Below are 20,001 nucleotides of genomic sequence, written 5' to 3'. Positions count from 1 at the left end.
GTTCTCCCGACCTCCACTTCTCTCCTGGCTAGCTCATGCTCTCTCCCTAGAACCCCATTTACTCCATGTCATAACAAATTTGTTTCAAATCAGGCTTTCACCTCACACCTTCATTGTTCGCGAACCTTGCAGAAAGAAAGCTTCAGGTCTGTGCCTTTGAGCCATTGCTACAGTTCCTATTCAAGACCCGACCCTTTGTAGACCAGGCAGGGAGCATTTATAACACCCATTCAGCCTCGTTTGCGGGTCTATTGTTCCCTCACTGTAGCTGGGGCTATAGGAGTAGACTGTAACTAGGGTATTGGCTTACGAGGTATTTAAGACCACAAAAACTATGGAGGTGTAAGCCAATGAGTAATTCTCTTTTGGGGGAAAAAGTTTTGAAGCTGGTGGTGTATTTTGGGGGTGAGGATTAGAGGTAGGTCATTCAACCTCGTCGGTCTTGACATACAGACGCTATTCATTTCATCTAGCCATGCATAGCAGCTTGAGCTTTGAACAAAGATTGAACAGTGTAATGCCCCTTTTATCCACTTTTGGAGGTGTGATGGTGAATTATTTCTACTTCCTGATGAAAATTGTATTCCCATATAATAATAATAATAATGATAATAGGCATTTCTATAGCGTCATCTATCTAGATAATTCTATTCCGAGGCACATTTATTATTACCCCGGCTTTAGCCTAGCATCCGTTTATACTGGCTATGTAAGAATATTTCACACATTATCAAGCAGATACCGATATTACACAGTTTAACGTTCTTGACCAAAAAAAAAATAGAATGAAGCACATCTTCCCAGTTTTTCATAATTGCTGTCTGTATTCCCTTTTAATAGTACAAGTAATAACTTACATTCTGATCAGTGCTACCCAAGATCTTTGATTTGTATTGAAATGAAGCTTCAACTAGAATGTCATTTATTGTAACTACTAACAATATATTGGACAACAGCTATGACTGAGAGTCTCTCAGATATGCTGTTTTCAATGCAGTCCATGTAATCTGCTGTTTACGTGTATCTTATTCCAACCTTGTGCTCATACTCTCCCAACAAAAAGTGAGCATTTGATTGGTTGCTGTTTGCTTGGATCGTCCAGGAGTGATGCAATAGTTCCTCTCCGATCAGACTTCAAAACAGGTTGCTTTAAACCGCTTTCCTTAGGCTTCTATTGCACTTGTTCTGATTCTTATTCATCAAAATACTACATTGGCGTCAAGAAAAGACAACCGTTGTTAATCTACTGAAGAAATACCAAAGGTTTTCTTTTTGTTACACTTTCTACAAATCTGGTGTTGAGAGAATTGTTGTTAACAAGGTTGTGGCCATGCTACTTTTTCTTGGTACCTCACCGCCGTTTCTAATTCCAAGACCGCATCTCTGGCTTCTAACAAGAATTTAAAAAAGCTTCTTGAAGCCATGAGAAAAAACATGTTTTCCTTTGCCTCTCTTCTCCACTTCAAATTGTGGTGAAGTTGGGAAATCTTTGAAGAAAATCATCACCTTATGGTTATCTCTCACTCTCTTTTTCCTGTCTCCGCTTTAAAGCATGAACAAACTTTGAAAGCTTTCACAGGCCATGGAGGAACTTTGTGACATCCTCTTGTTTACTTTTTCTTTAGAAGCTGAAGCTAAAGCAGCTTTTCCAAGTAAGTAGAAAGAGCACATAGGTGTTACTTATGGGTCTTGTTGGGATTATACTAACTTTTTGTGAAGCTTTGTTACTTGATTGGATTTTAATCATGATGAATACCCTTCCAATCAACTAACCTTTGATTTATGTAATGTTGCTTGCTTGTAAGGTAGTATTTAGGTCAAAGATGACGATACTTGGTCCAATATGTTATCATTTCTTTGTAAATTCATTCAAGACCATGTGATTTTCTTCCTTTTCTTAACAAAAAACTGCATTATTGCTTCGGAAATTGACCTGGCTGGTCCAGTCATTACATGCTGTAGACTAAGGAGAAAGTTTGTACGATCGACTCGTGGTTTTATACTGATTAATGATGACTACTACTGCAAAATGCGTCCAAAATGATCTTTCAGTCTTCTTGAATTTTTGATACCAGAGAGAAACCATTCTATGCATCAATGCCGATAAAAGTCTTTTACAAAGTGGGATTTACAAGACATTTATCCAAGATTAATTAGATTAGATTAGACCATGAACGGAGTAAGATTCCTTCCTCTGCTTTTGTCTCACCATTATATTGTATTCAGAGCCACTTATGGTCCCGTTTGTCAATCGTTTTCTGGAAACGTGTCTTGTTTTACAATAGATGTTAGCAATTGTACTTAGAACAATCTGACTTGGATGAAATTAATACATTAAATCACAATCTTTCTCTTTTCTTTTTCTTTCATTTGTTGCATTCTTAAGGGAAAAAAAGGACTGTTTTTTTCTGGATTGTCAATCAATCTTATAATAGATATTAGGAATTGATTTACAACAGCTGTTTATCAAATTCTCACAGCCTGGTTAATTTATCTTGTCCCTTTTTATTGTTTTGTTTTTTGTTTGAATAGTGTTTTTTGTCTTCAAAGATAGTTCCCTCTTGACTTAAAATCAATTTTAATAACCAATCTTAAGAAATGTTTTACTATAGATGTTAGAAATTGTATTGAACTTGAAATCACTGACTTTAATGTTCTCCTTTCTCTGTCAAAGGTATTCTTTATTTTTGTACCATTCATCAACGATAGTTTCCTTCTGGACTTTCAATCTCATGTCTCTCATTCTTTTCATAAGCTGCTCTTTCTTGACAAGCTTTCAAGATGTACCAGGTGTATGTCTATGAAAAACTTCAAGTGCATGCAGTCATTGCAATTCCTTTGCACTTTTTTCCGAACTGTGTGTCGGTTGATAAATCAGTTCTTTTTCTAACAGCATATAAGTTTGTACATAAATTTAGAAAGGTGACTAAATATGAATTGTTTGCACGGGTTTGCAAGCACATTTTTTGCTGAGTTATGTCAGATACGATGTCTCATTATTGTTAATGATATTCTTGTCTTTATGTGAAAGTGGATTATACAAAATGAGTACGATTCTACAAGTTTCTGAAATTGTCTTTTTCTCATGTAAATACCGAGCTTTGTTTCATTGATAATTAAAACATGTACATTCTTATTACAAGATTGACATTTCTTTGTTGAGAGATAAACCAGAGATAAAGCAGACAAGTAGATGATACATTGTTGAGGGTTTGATTGTGAATTAGTGTTTGTTTATGTACTGATATTATCTTTCTTGTACAGCATGAATTAATGGCAGAAGAAATGCTCACCAATCACTGATCAATTGTTCTAATAGTACTATCACATTAAACATATTTGTACTACTATTTCTTTTTTTATAAAGGTATAAAGATGAAATGACAAAATGTAACACAAAAGTACTTTCATTCTCATCACAAGATTTTGTGAACCACTGAGATTGTTGTGTAAAGCTTGGAGCATTGCTATGTAGGATATGTGATGTATTATTCGGAGCTGTACATATATATTATCAAACGTTTGATTGTCAAGTACACAATCACGAAAAGACTTTACATAGTGAAATGTTTTTTGAAAGACTTCATGGAAGTGTTTTTTGAAAGACTTCATGGAAGTGTTTTGCTTTCTTCTCCTCTGGGAGATATGATATCATTTTGGGCTTGCAGGCAAGCACACTGTGGCATGACTGAACAAGTTGATATAACATGTAAATACTGAACAGTGCATGGTGTGTGTGCGTAGCTAGGAGTCTGTGTGGAGTAGCTAGCTCACAGGCTGTGTGGAGTAGACTTGCGTGAATCAAATAGTCAGGAATGCTTAGTACCGGTAAGAATGATCTAGGTTGTTGCCCCTAAAAGTGAAGAAAAAAATATTTATTGGTTAATCGAGATGTGCTTTGTATTTTTTCTGTCTATTTGTGATGTTCCTCTACATATTTTCGGTGTTGTGATTATTAAGAAAAGATATTGGTCGTATTCCCCTGGAGTTTTTGTTAATCCCTAATAGTAATGATGAATATATGCCTACTGGTACTGGTTCATTTCTCTAATCACGTTTGTGCCATGCATCTGGTTTATTATCGGTTATGAAAGGCTGTTACTCATAAGCATAATGGTAATAATGTTACCAACTTTCTTTATCTATAAAGGTTTAAGTATCATCCACATCAGGCTCTCAAAGATACATTTGCCTACAAACGATCATGATGGCATGATGTGCGAGTTAGTGAATGGTCATCTTTCATATTTTGCGTAGTAGATGTTTAGACTCTTTTATCAACACATTCATTTTTTCTGACTCTTTTCTTTATTTAAAAGGTTACCCACCTTTTATTCATACCTTTTATTCTTCATTTGCATGATCATGTATGTGAGTATAAAGAGAGTGGCTAGGAATCAAGTACAACTTGGATTTCAGCCCATATTTCTACTAGTACTAATTCTAAGAGCTATGCACAAGGTCTGTGGAAGGAAAAATGGCATTACAATTTCTACAAAGATGTTTGTATATCTGTATGCATGTTTAAGTTTATTGTAAAATATAATTGTAAAAATGGAAGAGTGATGCTGTGACATCAACTTGTCCAGAAGCGATTGTTCTGTTCTTTTCGTAAGTTAAGATGTGCATGATTTGTGCTAGTATTTTATATTCCCTGAATCACACATGTATGAATTCTTGCTCCTCCTAATTATCAATAGTTGACAGTGCTCATGTGTTGTAGTCAAAGAAAAACATTTGTTTCTTTTCAGTCACCTCATACTATGTAAATGGAAGTTATATTGAATTACAAACTCAGTGTTGGATGTATTGTTAAACATGAAGCAAGTTATGAACTGTCTTTGAATGTTTGTTCTTTTAAAATTTGTACTGGGCACTTTGTTGCACATGATGATACATGTATTTATGTTTATTGTGAACATGTACGATCTGGTACGGCCCAGTGTATGGTGTATTTTGTTCAGTTTTCTTGAGCCATGATGTAGATGGATAGTGATATTTTTGATGTTGAAACAAAGACATGTATCTCTTGTAAATCATACAAATATGTGTTTTGTGTGTACGCCAGGGATGGTTCTTGTTGTTGTTCATTTTATTGCAATGATAGTAGATGCACAGACACCCAACCACAATTTTGTTGTCAGTGTGTACAATGCAATTGTCCTTAAAATGCATTACTTTATGAATCTGAACTTTATTTGTCAAATATTTTGTCACGTTAAGTTAAATACATATGTAGCACCTATGTGTAGTAAACTGGTGTTTCAATACTGACTATGGTATTGAAAAACAATGAAAACTATTATGTTGATTAAATGTGAATGATATGAGATGTTTGATGTTGTTATTTACATGTAATATAGCAATTACAAATGCTGATCATTGTTTTATCTCAGTTCTTTTGTCATGAGGTTGCTACAGGAGAAATATTGTTTAAGCTTTTTAATGTAAAAACAAAGTGATATTTGAAATGATGAGATGATGTTTTGTACATGAAAATGTGTTGCAGTGCAACAGCATGTTCAACTTTTGTCAAGAACTACAATTAGAAGCTTTTTTTTTGTATATTATCTCTTTCTTAATATCCTGTTTATCAGAACATTAATGTTATCTTGACTGAATGTATAGCACAGTGGAATTAGTGTTTGCATTTCTGTATATTAACTGATATTACTAATCTTTTCATTTATAAACCAAAGTATTGGCAGTGCCATGCTTTGCATATCTACTATTGTATATCTTTATAAACCTGACTCTGTTAAAGCTTCCTAACCAATTTCACATATATCTCCTTCATCTTACTATTGTGTTCTGTTTGGGGGGAAGTTCTGATTTTTTTAAAACTTTTTTTATTGTTTTCTTCTTCATACAGGATCCATTCTTTCAAGCCAGCAGTTTTTCCAGACATGGGAATATTTTGAAGTTACTGTTTTATTGAAATGTTCATTGCATGGAGGTTATTCAGGTGCTGGTTCAGTTAAATGACCCTCGCTTTCAAAGGGCCATTTTTGTTCTGTAACCAATTTAATGCATACATCTTTGCCAAGTGCCAATTTATTTCACTCACCTGTCACACATTATTTTATCTCAATAGTCAGAACGTGAATTACATAGTGCATATATTAGTTGTTGCTAGGTCAGACAAACATCAAGTTTTGCCTTACCTAGCAACATGTAATATGCACACTTTTCAAATATGTTTTTATTAAATTTGATTACACTAAGAAAATGGCTTATTTTAGACTAATCAACTGAGACTGCTAAATTAAATGGATCTGTTAATTTCATACCGTTGGATGGAAAAACTTATTCATCTTATCCTATCATCTCTCCTTCTATTTCGGTATGAGATTTCTTCAAAAAATGTTGAACACAATGTATGGAGCTGCACAGGAAGCTATTTCATGTGGATGATGTATTTGTATAACTGTACTCAAGGTTGTATTTAATGGAAATGTCACTTTCTACGAATGTTTTTCTCTTGTTTTCACGTAAGTTAACACTGTAACTACTACCGTCACAGCATAGTGCATTTGCCAAGTGAATCAAAATTATATTTATGTGACACAAGTTTTTGCCAAGTTGCCATCTCAGAATGCTGCTTTTATGGCTAGATATTCTTGTACAATAATTGTTTTCTTGCCCTGTGACTTGTATTCTTTGCCTATGATTTACAATGCGAGCGATTACCAAATGTGTAGGCTTCTTTTCTTTTAGCAGATTATCAGTAGGAAAACAGTATGTTAGAAATCTGAATACATGTTTCCCATGACATACATGTGATTACTTTCTGTCCATATGATGTTATTTTCCTTAGCTGATATTTACCTACGACCACAAATATTAAGAAAATATTACTGTAATACATTTGGTTTAAACTCATACAAATTTATTTTTACAATCCCTTACTAACGTCAAATTTTGAAAATACAAGAATGGTTTCTTATAATTGTCCAGTCCTGGAAGGTGTATAATATCGGAGTACCAAATTTAATCTATGGGTCAATTTTATCTTATTGGATTCAATATTTGCTAGTAATGTTGAATAAAAGGAAACAAATATTTGGAATATCCATCATAATGAACTGTACTTTGGGCTACGGCCTGTAAAGAAATGGAATTACGGTTACATTTCCAGGTTGTTGAAATTATCTATTTTGGTGTAAGACTAAATGTTATCCTGATTATACCATCATTAATTTAGTTGACAGTCCAACATCCATGGACTTCTAACAAACTATGTTAACGTTATATCTCTAATGCTAATACCCTTCAAGTTTATACTCATACCAAAAGGATGATCATTTACATGGTTTTGCATGGGATCATATATATTGCAATGTGTTTTGTATGACTTTCTAACATTGAATTCCCTCTGAAACCACACTGAATTTACTCTGAAATTGTTATTTTTTTAAGTTGTAATGTCAATCCTTGTATTAGGAAAACTGAATTCAGAGTTTCGGTGATCTTTATCTGAAATGTACTGTCCTTTATTTTCCTAATTGTAGTTTGACATATAGCTCAGTGATTTGAACGGAAGTGATTTATTCAAATCATTAGGATTAGGAGCTTGTGTACTGGTACACAAGCTTATACATTTTTTAGTTTTCTGTTTTGTTGCTACCCTTCATCCGAATCAGAAAGCGTGATTTCTCAGTCCTATGGCTTAAACTGATGTCAGTTAAGAAGGGTGTGCTTGATGTATGCTAAACTGCATTCTTCTTATCCTATTTATGTTAACCTCAGTCCAATCGTTGTGCTGCAATACTTCGCAAACTGATAACAACTTTTCAAGTTGGTTGTAAAATGTTTTCTGTTGTCTCACTGCTTTACATGTATTATATGATTATGTCATATTTTGATTCATTTTGCCTCTTTCTTTTGATTTCGGTTATTTGATGGACTTCTTTAATTTGTTCTTACTTGACCTTGACATGTAACACGCATTAAAAACCTCTGTGAGGACAAAATAATGATGGGCTTCCTTGGATTCTGATTTCCGTCTTCTATTTTAGGACAAGGATAATTATGATGATGATGGTGGTGGTGGTGATGGTGGTGATGATAGTGGTGATGATGGTGATGATGATGTTGATGATGATGGTGATGATAATGGTGGTGGTGTTGTTGATAATGATGATGATAGTGGTGATGATGATGATGATGGTGGTGGTGGTGATGGTGATGATGATGATGGTGATGATGACGATGATGGTGGTGGTGGTGGTGGTGGTGATGATGACAACTGATGATTATGATGTTAATGGAGATAATGACAATGAATTAACTGATGATGAGTGTGATGATGTTGATGGTGATGATGATATTGATATGATTTCAAATGGCAGGGATGATGACAATCATGTCATCTGTATACCGGTCTTTACATGACGCCCTCAACAACAGCTATTCACAATGTTGGAGACCGAAAACTTTCTAGACTGTTCTCCTCTTGTGAATTATTACAAGAGGTCAGAGTTAATGCTCAGAATGTGTGCATCATTATTTTGTTGACAAACTTTCTTCATTGTTGTACATCGCTGGACCACTCCCCTTATCATGATCAATATCCTCTTCTCCTCTCCTCTAAAATCAACACATCCTAAAAGAGCTAGCCCTATCCTTCAACCATTCACGGATGCATTGGAAACTTGGACCCGATACCAAACTAACATTACTCAGTCCCGAGTAAATTAGAGGGCAATTTAGAGAAAATTAGACCGTTTGGAGGCTACTGCACTTTTCTCTAACTGTCCAGCGCCTGTATTCGCTGTCGAGGGATTCACTTTAACAACTGATTTCCTCAACGTGGGGCTTCGTACGTGCTGTAGAGGGTAGGAAAGTCATGAGATTATCAATGGGGTCTAGGAGAGGAGGGGTAACGGAAGGAAGGGGAGACGATGCCTGGGTCATTTAGGTGTAGATCTTAGAATGGCGAGTCATTGATAGGATAAGATGGGAAATGAACTGATTTTGTTCTGGTCTTTGAAGGACTGAGAAGAGAGACTGCAGTCGAGAGGCAAGATTCCGCAGAACGTGCCTGGCTGAATGGTATCCCGTTCAGGGTATTTTGGAGGGGGATTAATGTGATATTTACATGAAGATTTTAAGTGTATCATCCTTTTCCCCACCCCACAATAATTGATTTCAAAATATTGAATAGAGTGACAGTCAGTGGCCTGTTAAATCCATAGGGCCTTACCTATGCCAAGAGAAATTCAATTTTGAACGAAATGCTTGAAACATAAAGGTCCAAAGCGTTAAATGTGATTTTCATTTTATTTTCCGCTTAATCACTTTATTCATGTATGAGCGGGATATTAGATTGTATATTTCATGTGCAATTACTTATTTTATGATTATAGGTCGACTCTTAGCCTACTGGAAGAAAATACTGAAACAATTTTATCAATAAAGAATCATTTTTCTAGGCTGAAACAAAAGAAAATATGACTAATTAAGCCATTCAACTGGCTAATGGTTTAAAAGTCTTAATTCATTTATATTGAATTGGATTGGTTTGGTTTATCAAAACATCAACATGACATGCAGCTCAAAGCAGATATTGTATGTTTTACAAACAACCATATATTCACAATACAATGAATCAGTGTCAAAATACAAATGCAATACAACAAAATAACAATGGTAACATCACGCAGCAAAATCATAACAGATTTAGCAAAATCATTATCATTAATAAATACATAATAATCATTAATGAACAAAAATTGGAAAGTATATACAGAGCCATGTGAAGTTCAATATGAGATGAGAGAAGAAGGAAAATATGCAAAACCTTGGGAATTAAGAGGGAGCATACAAGTACAGATTGGGGGGTTTAAACGGAGACAATGGCAGACCGGGGGAGGGGTACAAGGAAGTCTGTTGAGAGTTGATTTTGACATTGTTATGGCATCTTGTCAAGACTGATGACATGAGGATATATTTAGTGAGTGGTTAGGGACCAGATGTCAGGTTTATGGATGAGAGTGATGAAGAACATGTATATTAAACCGTCTCGAGAGGAGGATGATGTTTGAGATGTCTGAGGTTTAAGATGATCGAACAAGGGAAAAACCAGTTGAACCTCATGCGCTTAAATATACTTTAGAGATACGAAAAGGAACCCCTAGTTACTCCGGGTCTAAAAATATACAAGCGACCAACAATGTAAAAATAAAAAAAGGTATATGTACTTGTGAACATCATGTACATGTAATGATGGTGATGATGATATTGGTGACGATGATGATGATGATGATTGTGGTGACGATGATGATGATGATGATGGTGATGATGATGGTGATGATGATGATGATGATGGTGATGGTGATGATGGTGATGGTGATGGTGATGATGATGGTGGTGATGGTGATGATGATGAAGGTGACGATGGTGATAATGGTGATGATGATGGTGATGATGATGATGATGATGGTGATGATGATGATGATGATGGTGATGATGATGGTGATGATGATGATGATGATGATGGTGATGATGATGATGATGATGGTGATGATGTTGGTGACGATGGTGATGATGGTGATGATGATGATGATGATGGTGATGATGATGGTGATGATGATGATGATGATGATGATGATAATGGTGATGATGGAGGTGGTGATTTTAACCCTCCTGACCATTCTCTTTATCTTCATTTCAAAACTGCAGCCAAATCCAACACATCCCATTCCTGACTATAGTGGTTCAACATCGATATTGCAAAAGTATTTCAATTTTCTAACTTTACAGAAATTTGTCTAAGTTTTTCAATTTCAGTTATCTGTTTCATTTGAGTTCTTCTTTTTTTTAGGGGGGGGGGACGCATGTGAAAGAGCGAAATGTTTATTTCCACAATTTTCATTATCGTGATCCACACGTCATACTAAATTGAGTTACGCGTGTTATGCGCAAAGACAACGTAATAATACCATCAAGCGTATACAACGTATATACGCGAAAGCATTGTTTTGTCATAGTCATGTGGTCCCATTCCTCGTCGCTGATTGGTTGAAAGTTTAGCTGCGTCACGTCTTTTTACCTTGGAAACCGCGCACTTTACTAAGATCATAACCACAACAAACCACACACTTTCTGATTTACCGTGCAGTAGACAACACGTAGTGTATCTTCCTTCGAGTTTCCGAAAGCGAATTTGAAGCAATTGTTTCAGAAAAATTATCATCTCTTGCAATTTACCAACTACGATCTGCTTAAATTTGATAAGGTGAGCTTAAGAAAATTAAAGTGGAAAAAAATCACCCATCAAAACGACTGCCCTTGTATTATTTTGCCGGGTGTGTTTCCTATATCACCAATCGAGCACTGACTCCAGAAAAAAATTAATAATGATTGATAATACATGTAATAATGATAAATACATAGACGCCATTACACATGTAGATATAGGCCTGTAAAATTTAGATAAACTTTTACTGATAAATTAACAAGGCCTCGCCTTATACCACAAAATATTCATAATCAGATTCGATCTTAAATAAGATGGTGAAAATTATGTCACTACACAAGGTCATTTTTATCTGAGAAAACATTTTAGGCACTTAGATGCTTCTCGAAAGTATAAATTATCTATTATAATGCATATTACATAGGCCTAGAAGTATTTTTTTTAATGATACAAATTCTGTGAAACAAGTTGCTTAAAAATACATCCGGACAATTAGTCATGCTATATAATAGATACCCTTGTTCTTTCTTTTTACATCTTCAACAGCATGATGATTATCACGACTCCAGCAGACATTGAAATGTCGGGTCAGAGACATCGCCGAGCAAAACGTATGAACGGTCGCCGTCAACGACTTGCTCTCGGATCGGTAATCGACCACGGGGCTGAAATCAATACGGCCCTCGACATGGCCCAACTTGTGCCGTCCAGCATTGCTTCTGTTCCAGCCGACCAAAACATGGATATGTCAGCTCAGAGGCAGAGACGGGCACAGCGAATGGCCATAAGACGTCAGCGTCTTAACCTGGGACCAGCTTCTGATCACGCGGCAGAAATTGCACAAGTCATCCATGACTTTTCTGCCGCGTCTTCAGACGAAGCAGCCCTCGAAGTGGTCAGCGATAGACTTTTCTTAGAGACAGCTGACATCGAGGCCGAGTTCCTCAAAGACAACAAAGCTAGCTCTCTTGCCTTCCTCAAAACTCATTTTAGACTGATGCCACGCAAACTGGCGACAAAAATGAGGAGTTGGTTCGGCAAACAATGAGACTAGACTTTTCCAATGAACAAACAATATTGTTCCTGTATTATTATGTATATATTAAATTGTGTATATATTCTATCAACAACTGTTTACAGCAAATAACGGTATTCAGGGAGGTGCTTTCACAAGCACAGACCTTTACTAACTATATACTTTAAATAATACATTTTAACTAAGATCGATCGCATAAACTTTCAAGAAATCAAATTAAGGGCTGTTTCAATAGCCTAAAGAAAGTATGTCGTTGTCATGTTTGAACACTTCAATAGGTGACACACAAAGCAATTAAAATTGCCTGATGTTGATATCTCGAAAATCAATGCGATCGGTCTTAGTTGAAATGTATTATTTTAAAAATACAGTTTATAAAATTCTGTGTTTGCGAAAGCACTTTACAACGAAGTAACAAAACCTTGTATTTTGATAAACAGTGCTTCCCAGAAAAAACGAAACCGAGAAATATCGATGTTCTATCATAACTTAATTACAATTATAATTAACAAATGACACATTGATTTTGTAAAGCTCAGATCCTCCTCATTAGTGTGATGTAAATCATATGATGCAAATTTCACGCATGAGTGATTAAAACAATTTGAAGAAAAGGTACCCAAAAGTCACTTGGCGAATGGTATCTGAATTTCAAAAAGAAAAATCACATTTTCAGAAAGTTCATTTTCTGCCCTTTTATAATGACTCCTCAACCAGGAAAAATGAGCCAAGAATAACAAAGTTCTGTTTGTTTAAAGTTATGCTTGCATTTCCCTAATTTTATCAAACGAATCCGTTCCTGCCCTAACAACAAGGAAGACGAAAGACTTCATGCACGGCTGATCGTCAACGAAACGGAGTTTGTTGTTTGTTGCTACGGCAGACAGCCAGTGAAAATGAATTCGTTAAATAAAATTATGGAAATGCAAGCATTACTTTAAACAAACAGAACTTCGTTGTTCATTGCTCATTTTTCCTGATTGAGGTGTCATAATTATGAAAGGGCAGAAAATGAACTTTCTGGAAATGTAGTTTTCTCTTTGAAAGTCAAATACCGTTCGCTATTACTTTTTGGTACCCTTTCTTCAAATTATTTTTTATTCACTCATGCGTGAAATATGCATCATATGAGTTGCATCAAATGAAAGAGGAGGATCTCAGCTTTACTAATAAGTGTCATTCATTAATCATAATTGTGATTAAGGTATGATAAAAAAAAATATCGATAGATCTCGATTTTTTTCTTCTACTGGGACGCACTGTATAAAACAAACAACTCACAAAATAAAACAAACCATCTCTTTTCATTTAAAATAATTGATGCATATATTTTGTCTATTTGTTATTGTTCAAGTCATTTAGGGAAAGAGAGAGTGAGAAAAGGCGGGAAAGAGAGAATGATAGAGGGAGAGAGAGAGTGAGGGGGGGGGGGGGAGAGAGAGAGAAAGAACACAAAATAGCGAGATTGAGAGAGAGGGGGGGGGGGGACAGTTATTATTGATACTTTGCAAAGATTCGCTAAGTTCATGGGTGCCTAAATGTACTGTGTATATTATGTCAAATACATTTTGTTTGTCCCATCGAACAGAGGTGTAGAGCGACCGGAAAAATCGTTTTGAAAACATTGTTACCCATGAAGTTTGAAATCCGGGGGGGGGGGGGATACTCAAATTTGGTTTGGATGGGATGTGCCGCTCAAGCCTCGAAACCCATACTCATTATTAGGGGTTATTTGGGTCATTTTTCTTGAAAAAGACCCTTTTTTCCAAAATTTAGGGTGTTTTGCAAGTGTTTTTCAGGTGGCGAAAATTTTGGAAATTTGAAAAAAACGGACCCATTTTAAAAGTACTTTTGTTAAAAGTGGGACCCATTTTAGGGATTTCTTTTTGCAAAAGTTAACCATTAGATCGGCACACCCCCGTATGTCTTGATAATTTATGTGAGTACCCCCGGGTGGCAATACGGTTTATTCTTCAAAGATAAAGTCTTCTCAAAACTTTATTGATCAATCACTATGACTCCCTATTTTGATCAATAATGTTTTAAGAAGATATATACCTTATCCATCAAGAATAAACGACATTGTCACAATACATGGGAGCTGTTAAGTAAAGAAGAAAAGTACAGGAAGAAAGGGAGAGAAAGAATTGTTAAAGACAATAAAAAAAACTATATACATGTATAGGGTGTGATTGCGCAAGGAGAGAGAGAGAGGGGGGGGCAGAGGTGGGGGGGGGGGTCTTGTGGACTGCTAGTTAAAACTTGTCCTTGCCGATGATTGACTCAATCCATCCATCAATGGTTAAGATCATTGTTATACGTTTGACATTAGGATACCTGTCCGTTAAACCCCTTATAGGGGTGTAGTCCAAAAGAACAACAATCAAGAAGAAGAATACTGCTCAATGTTATAGATAATATTGATTGAGTGACTTATTTGTGACTTGGGTGCTTACTTTAATAATTTACTTATTTTGATCTGTTAACTCATCGATTACTGTCTTGACTGATTTGTTGATCAATAATTAATCAACTAAATGATCCATAATGAATATGTGGAGGCTTAGCTGAATAAAAGGAATTTTAGCATCACCATATGTTTCTATCAGATGTAATTTATCGAGATGCCTTTTCCCCTTCCTCGTAAATGTTTCCCACTCTCATGACAGTTGTGTGTACGTGTCTCTATCCCGTCCCATACGGAAGGGCATATCCCAAAATCATTCTCAATAAATGTTGAAAACGATTAGATCTCTCGCCCTCCTTTAACCTTCGAATTGTATCAGCACGTTAGACACACACACACGAGGCAAGGGGTGTCGCCCTCCCCAAACTGAGACTCGGCGTGTATTGTATTCGCAGTTTGGGAATACTTCTTTATGTCAAGTATATTGTTATTTGCAGTAGTGAAGTATCTTTAGGGGGCACTAATTTCGGACGAAACGAAAGTTTGTGACTGGAAGAGGTGCACCCCTATCTTACGTAGACAAATTTATCATACTCTCAAGTTCCTTCTATTCTTTCCATAATTTTGTTTAATCTCTCTCTCTCTCTCTCTCGGTCTCTCTCTCTCTCTCTCTCTCTCTCTCTCTCTCTCTCTCTCTCTCTTTATATCTTTATCTATTCTTTCTCTTTCTTTCTCCTGTATACACTTATACCGTTCCCAGGCGCCATTTTAAGTGAATTTGAGTCCTTTTTTCCCATCTCGATGTTTTCACTGGCTACACCATCATCCAAGCAGGAAACACGTCCCTTTGCAAACCCGATGGAGGAGTGAAGGACTTGTTGGGTTTATCAACTACTGTCAGGATTAAATCGACTTTGTCAGTGTAATTTGTTGCTATTAGTATCACACCCACTGTCTTAAAACAACATTTCTCCGTCGTAAATAAAGTTCAGAAATGTTTCGAGCAGTGACTTGTAATGGGAACTACAAATAGTTAAGGCAAAGGATGCCCCTGGTTAAAGGTAAAGACCAGTTATGGTCATGCGATTGCATTGTGAAAGAAACGTTGTGGAATCGATCAGAAAAGGTTGATCATCTAGCATTTAGCATCTGCAAGGTTCTGGAATCATCAAAATTATAAGAAATTTGGCCCATTCTTCGTAAAGTTACAAGCACTATACACAGAAAGATGTATACGGGACTACCCTATATCTCTCACAGACCATGAGAGAAACAAATTTACCAAATATATGAATTAGTAGGCGGTTTCCCGGCAAATCTTTTATCATCATGTATTAGTCAAAACGTATTCTTTCACAATCATGATTGGTAATGAGAGCTTTCATTTCATTTTTTGAAATTGGGGCGTTTCCAATACTGGTCTTTACCTTTAAGGTTCGAAACAAAAGATCGCAAGTATAGCCTTTCGTGTGTCCTTTTGTTCGGACTAGTATATATGTCTATGCTTCAGAAATATCAAATGGGGAATAATCACCTATAAAAATCGATTGAAACTACCAGGGGCGGCGATATCTTTTCATGACCGGGGGAACGAAATGCGAGATTTTCTACGATATTACTAGTACATTTTAAAGGAAATTATGCGAGGGAGCGAGAAAGATTTTGCATTTTTATTTATCTAAACGCTGCACTCTTGAGCCCTCCAGAGCTTAAAAGTGTGTTGCAGTCTTTAGTCAGTATTTGCTATACATTGTTTTGGCACTTTTACATTTTTTTCTGCGGGGACGTGTCTCCCCCCCCCCCCCCCACCCACCCCCGTCCCCCGGGATCGCCGCCCCTGGAAACTACACATACCTCTTTTTGAGAACATTAATTAAATATGTTTTCTTATATAATTATCCTGAATATTCACACGCATAGCTGCCATTTTATTCACATTCAAATTAAGATGGAAAATGGAAAAAGAGGGAGAGGGATGGGCAGACATACTGAATGTTTGAGTCAAATATTTCCTAGTTGGGTCTTATGAAAGATGCTTCGACATCGATTCTTAACGTTATTTGATATGGATTACCGACACAAAAAGCATGTCAAAAGCCCTTTTCAAGTTATGGCATACATTCGAACAATCGTGACAATTTATCTTGAAAGCTACCAGCCTAGAGAATCAAGCTGTGAGATATATTTGGAAATTCTTAGAAAGGGTGTGAACTGTGAGTTCATGACAAACTGCATAACTTGGATTTTGGCATCCAAAGTTTTATGTTAACCCTACCGCCTCTACACCTGTCTTCCTGCTTTAGAGTTTCCAGGAAAAATATACAACTAAAACTTGGACTACATAAGCATGATTCGTTCTTTATTTTAAAAGCAGCGGAAAAGAATACTATGTTTATTTCCATGATTTTTGGCTGTTCAGATCTTTGACAAATAACCATGGAACGACTTATCGACATCATAGAAATACCACGAATGTTCTTTCTTTATAACTTTGCACCTGTTAGAGGTTTTGGCACGGCTAGTTACGTCCGTTTTGCCTCGAATGATTCGAGTTATTGTGATCGACAATTTCGTGCAAAGTTAATCTTCTTTTCACCTAACTCATCACTACAAACGATTATGTTAGTGATGTAGTTTTATACTTACTTTGTCTATGATTTCATTTTCTCCATTTTCTTTGAATCACATGGAATATTACATCTTACGAAATGTTTACCCGGTTTCTAAATCCACTCCTAACAGATTCTTAAAGTTAAAGGAACAAAAGTAATTTTTCGGAGCATTCCTTCCAAAAAGTCTTCTTCCATATACGAGAACAATATCATTCTTCAAAAACCGCGAATCTTGTCCCGAAATTCACGTTACTGTCAGTCATAATTACTTCATGAAAACCACAAAGTTATTTAGGAACAGGTTTGACTTCATCTTAAATTGCACAATCGCGGATGAATAGAGCACTTTCCAAGTTCAAGTTGTGCTCCCTCCCTCTCCCTCTCTCTCTCTCTCTCTCTCTCTCTCTCTCTCTCTCTCTCTCTCTCTCTCTCTCTCTCTCTCATGTTGTTCGATTGTTCTCATGTTCTTAATACAATCACATTTCATCACTGCTTGAGGAAGATGGCAGAAGATGTGGGAGGTCATATGGTTTTGATTGTTGAGGAATAATGGACCTATAACTCTGCAGGAATTGTTTTTGTTATCACGCAGATCTGTCTGAACGCGGTTAAGAGAGACATGGGGTATGAGAGGAATGCGAATCCATGATCTTTCTATCACTTTCAGTTTCAAACATGTTCATGTTTGATAATCATTCGTATTTCCCCATGATGTGAATACCATTCATATGTATTTCCTTCTTAATCCTTACATGATGACTGAGTGCTCTATTTCTTCTGTCATTAAAATGATTCACCTGCCTATCATCTTATTCATCTACGAAACACTTGCTCCATTGTCATTGTGATGTGCATTGACCATTACATTTCCAGCGTAATGAGAGGGCCGGGGGCTACCCCCCCCCCCCTCCCCACCTCCCAACTTTTTTGTTCTGGTACGATCTATACAGTACATTTGAGAATGTGTTAGTATAGAACTTTATATATAAACTGTCAATAAAAAAAAAAAATGATATTTGGTAGTGAAACATGACCCCCCCCCCCTTCAATAAAAATAATTAAGGGTTAAGATATAATAATGTTTCTGGAGATATACACCATTTGTCGCTGCCTTAATCACTCAATTTGTATGCAGTCCTTACACTTTTCATTCTCCCCCTGTATAATATATGCATGTTTTATTCTACAAAATGAACGTGTAGGTTGCATATTTGTTTTAATACAAAAATCGACATCACTGTCGGCTTTGTGTTAAGAGGGATGTTGGACACTTCGAATGTATTGGTGCTTAAAACGGTACGCACAGATATAACTTGTGTGTTAAGTTTTGAACACGTAATAAACCAAAATGAATACTTTTGACATTGACCCCCCCCCCCCCCAACTTTTGATTTTCCAATACCTAGAAAAGTGGATTTTGCAATGATCCGACTTCAAGAGCACCTAACTCGGTGATGCATGACTTTGATGATGCAAACAAGGTTTCTAATGAAAGCTGAATAGTTACTCTTTACTCACGTGTAATATTTAAGATCATGTAATTGACATTTGAACTTCGGTCATCATTTTTTATGAGGAAAACTCTGTAGTAGGCTGCACTTATATATCCTCTCGAACCCTCCCACTAATTTCAACCACATTGTTTATGCATGATACACAGGGGGATCAATCACCGACTAAGAATGAACTTCATACTGCTAACTTGACCTTGTTTGATCTACTTATTATAACCACTTATTCAATCTTCCTATCATGAGCTGAGGATCGGACTCACCATCTCAGCTGTTAAAGCCGATCGGTTTTGAGGGGGGCATCGTAGTATTGAACATGACACGTAGCAGCCCCCTGTCCCCCCTCTCTTCCTCTTTTTACATGATATGTCTGTGAATGCCAACTTGAAGATTGTAGCATGAGATTTTGTGATCTTCTGTCTCCTCATTAAAAGCACCAGACTGCTTGGAAACTATGGCATCCATTCCAAAATTAGATATATAAAGCCCCACTGCACTACTTGTATACTTGCGCCCTCTGTATAGCAAACAATGCCTAATCGGTGACCTAATCGGTGACCTTTCAGTGACCATACAGAGAGGTCTAATCACTCCTGGCCAAACTATTGCAGAGGGGCTTTAGAGGGAATTTTTTCCACGATGGGATGTGGAGTATACATCTTATTTATTTATTGTTCTAGCAAACCATAATGGAGCAAATAAAAATGGATTAACTTAATTTATTTGTTCTTGACGGGCATTGATGCCATGTTGGAGTGACATTCGGCTAAAATACAGACTATAACCTTGATGGCTTAGTTGCAGGGGGGGGGGGGGGGGTGGGTAAATTTTTGGAAATACTGTATTATTGATGCTATTTCAGATAAACCTCAGTCATGGCAAACACAATCAAAAGGACTTTAAAAGAAGCAACCTAAGGGTAATTGTAATACAATGAATTATATTGAAATATATCAAAACATAGTGAAATACAAATGGGGTATTTATTGAATTGCATGCCCAAAATATATTAAAATACACTTGAAGGGCCTTAGGAAATCATTTTAAGATTATGTAACACGTTATTGTTATTCTCACACATTTCAAAAGGTAACAGACAAGGCTATTGAAATTGCCTTTGGTTGATTTTGAAAGTCCCTTTGATCATGTTTGCAGTTAAAGCATTCATGGAAGTTGAATACACTTTATTAATAGATTCATTATGAGACTTGAATCTAAAACTGAATATCTTAACC

The sequence above is a fragment of the Strongylocentrotus purpuratus genome, unplaced genomic scaffold (assembly GCF_000002235.5).
Source record: "Strongylocentrotus purpuratus isolate Spur 01 unplaced genomic scaffold, Spur_5.0 spur5_scaffold_8, whole genome shotgun sequence".
In the NCBI taxonomy this organism is placed as follows: domain Eukaryota; kingdom Metazoa; phylum Echinodermata; class Echinoidea; order Camarodonta; family Strongylocentrotidae; genus Strongylocentrotus; species Strongylocentrotus purpuratus.
This window is presented reverse-complemented; position numbering follows the sequence as displayed.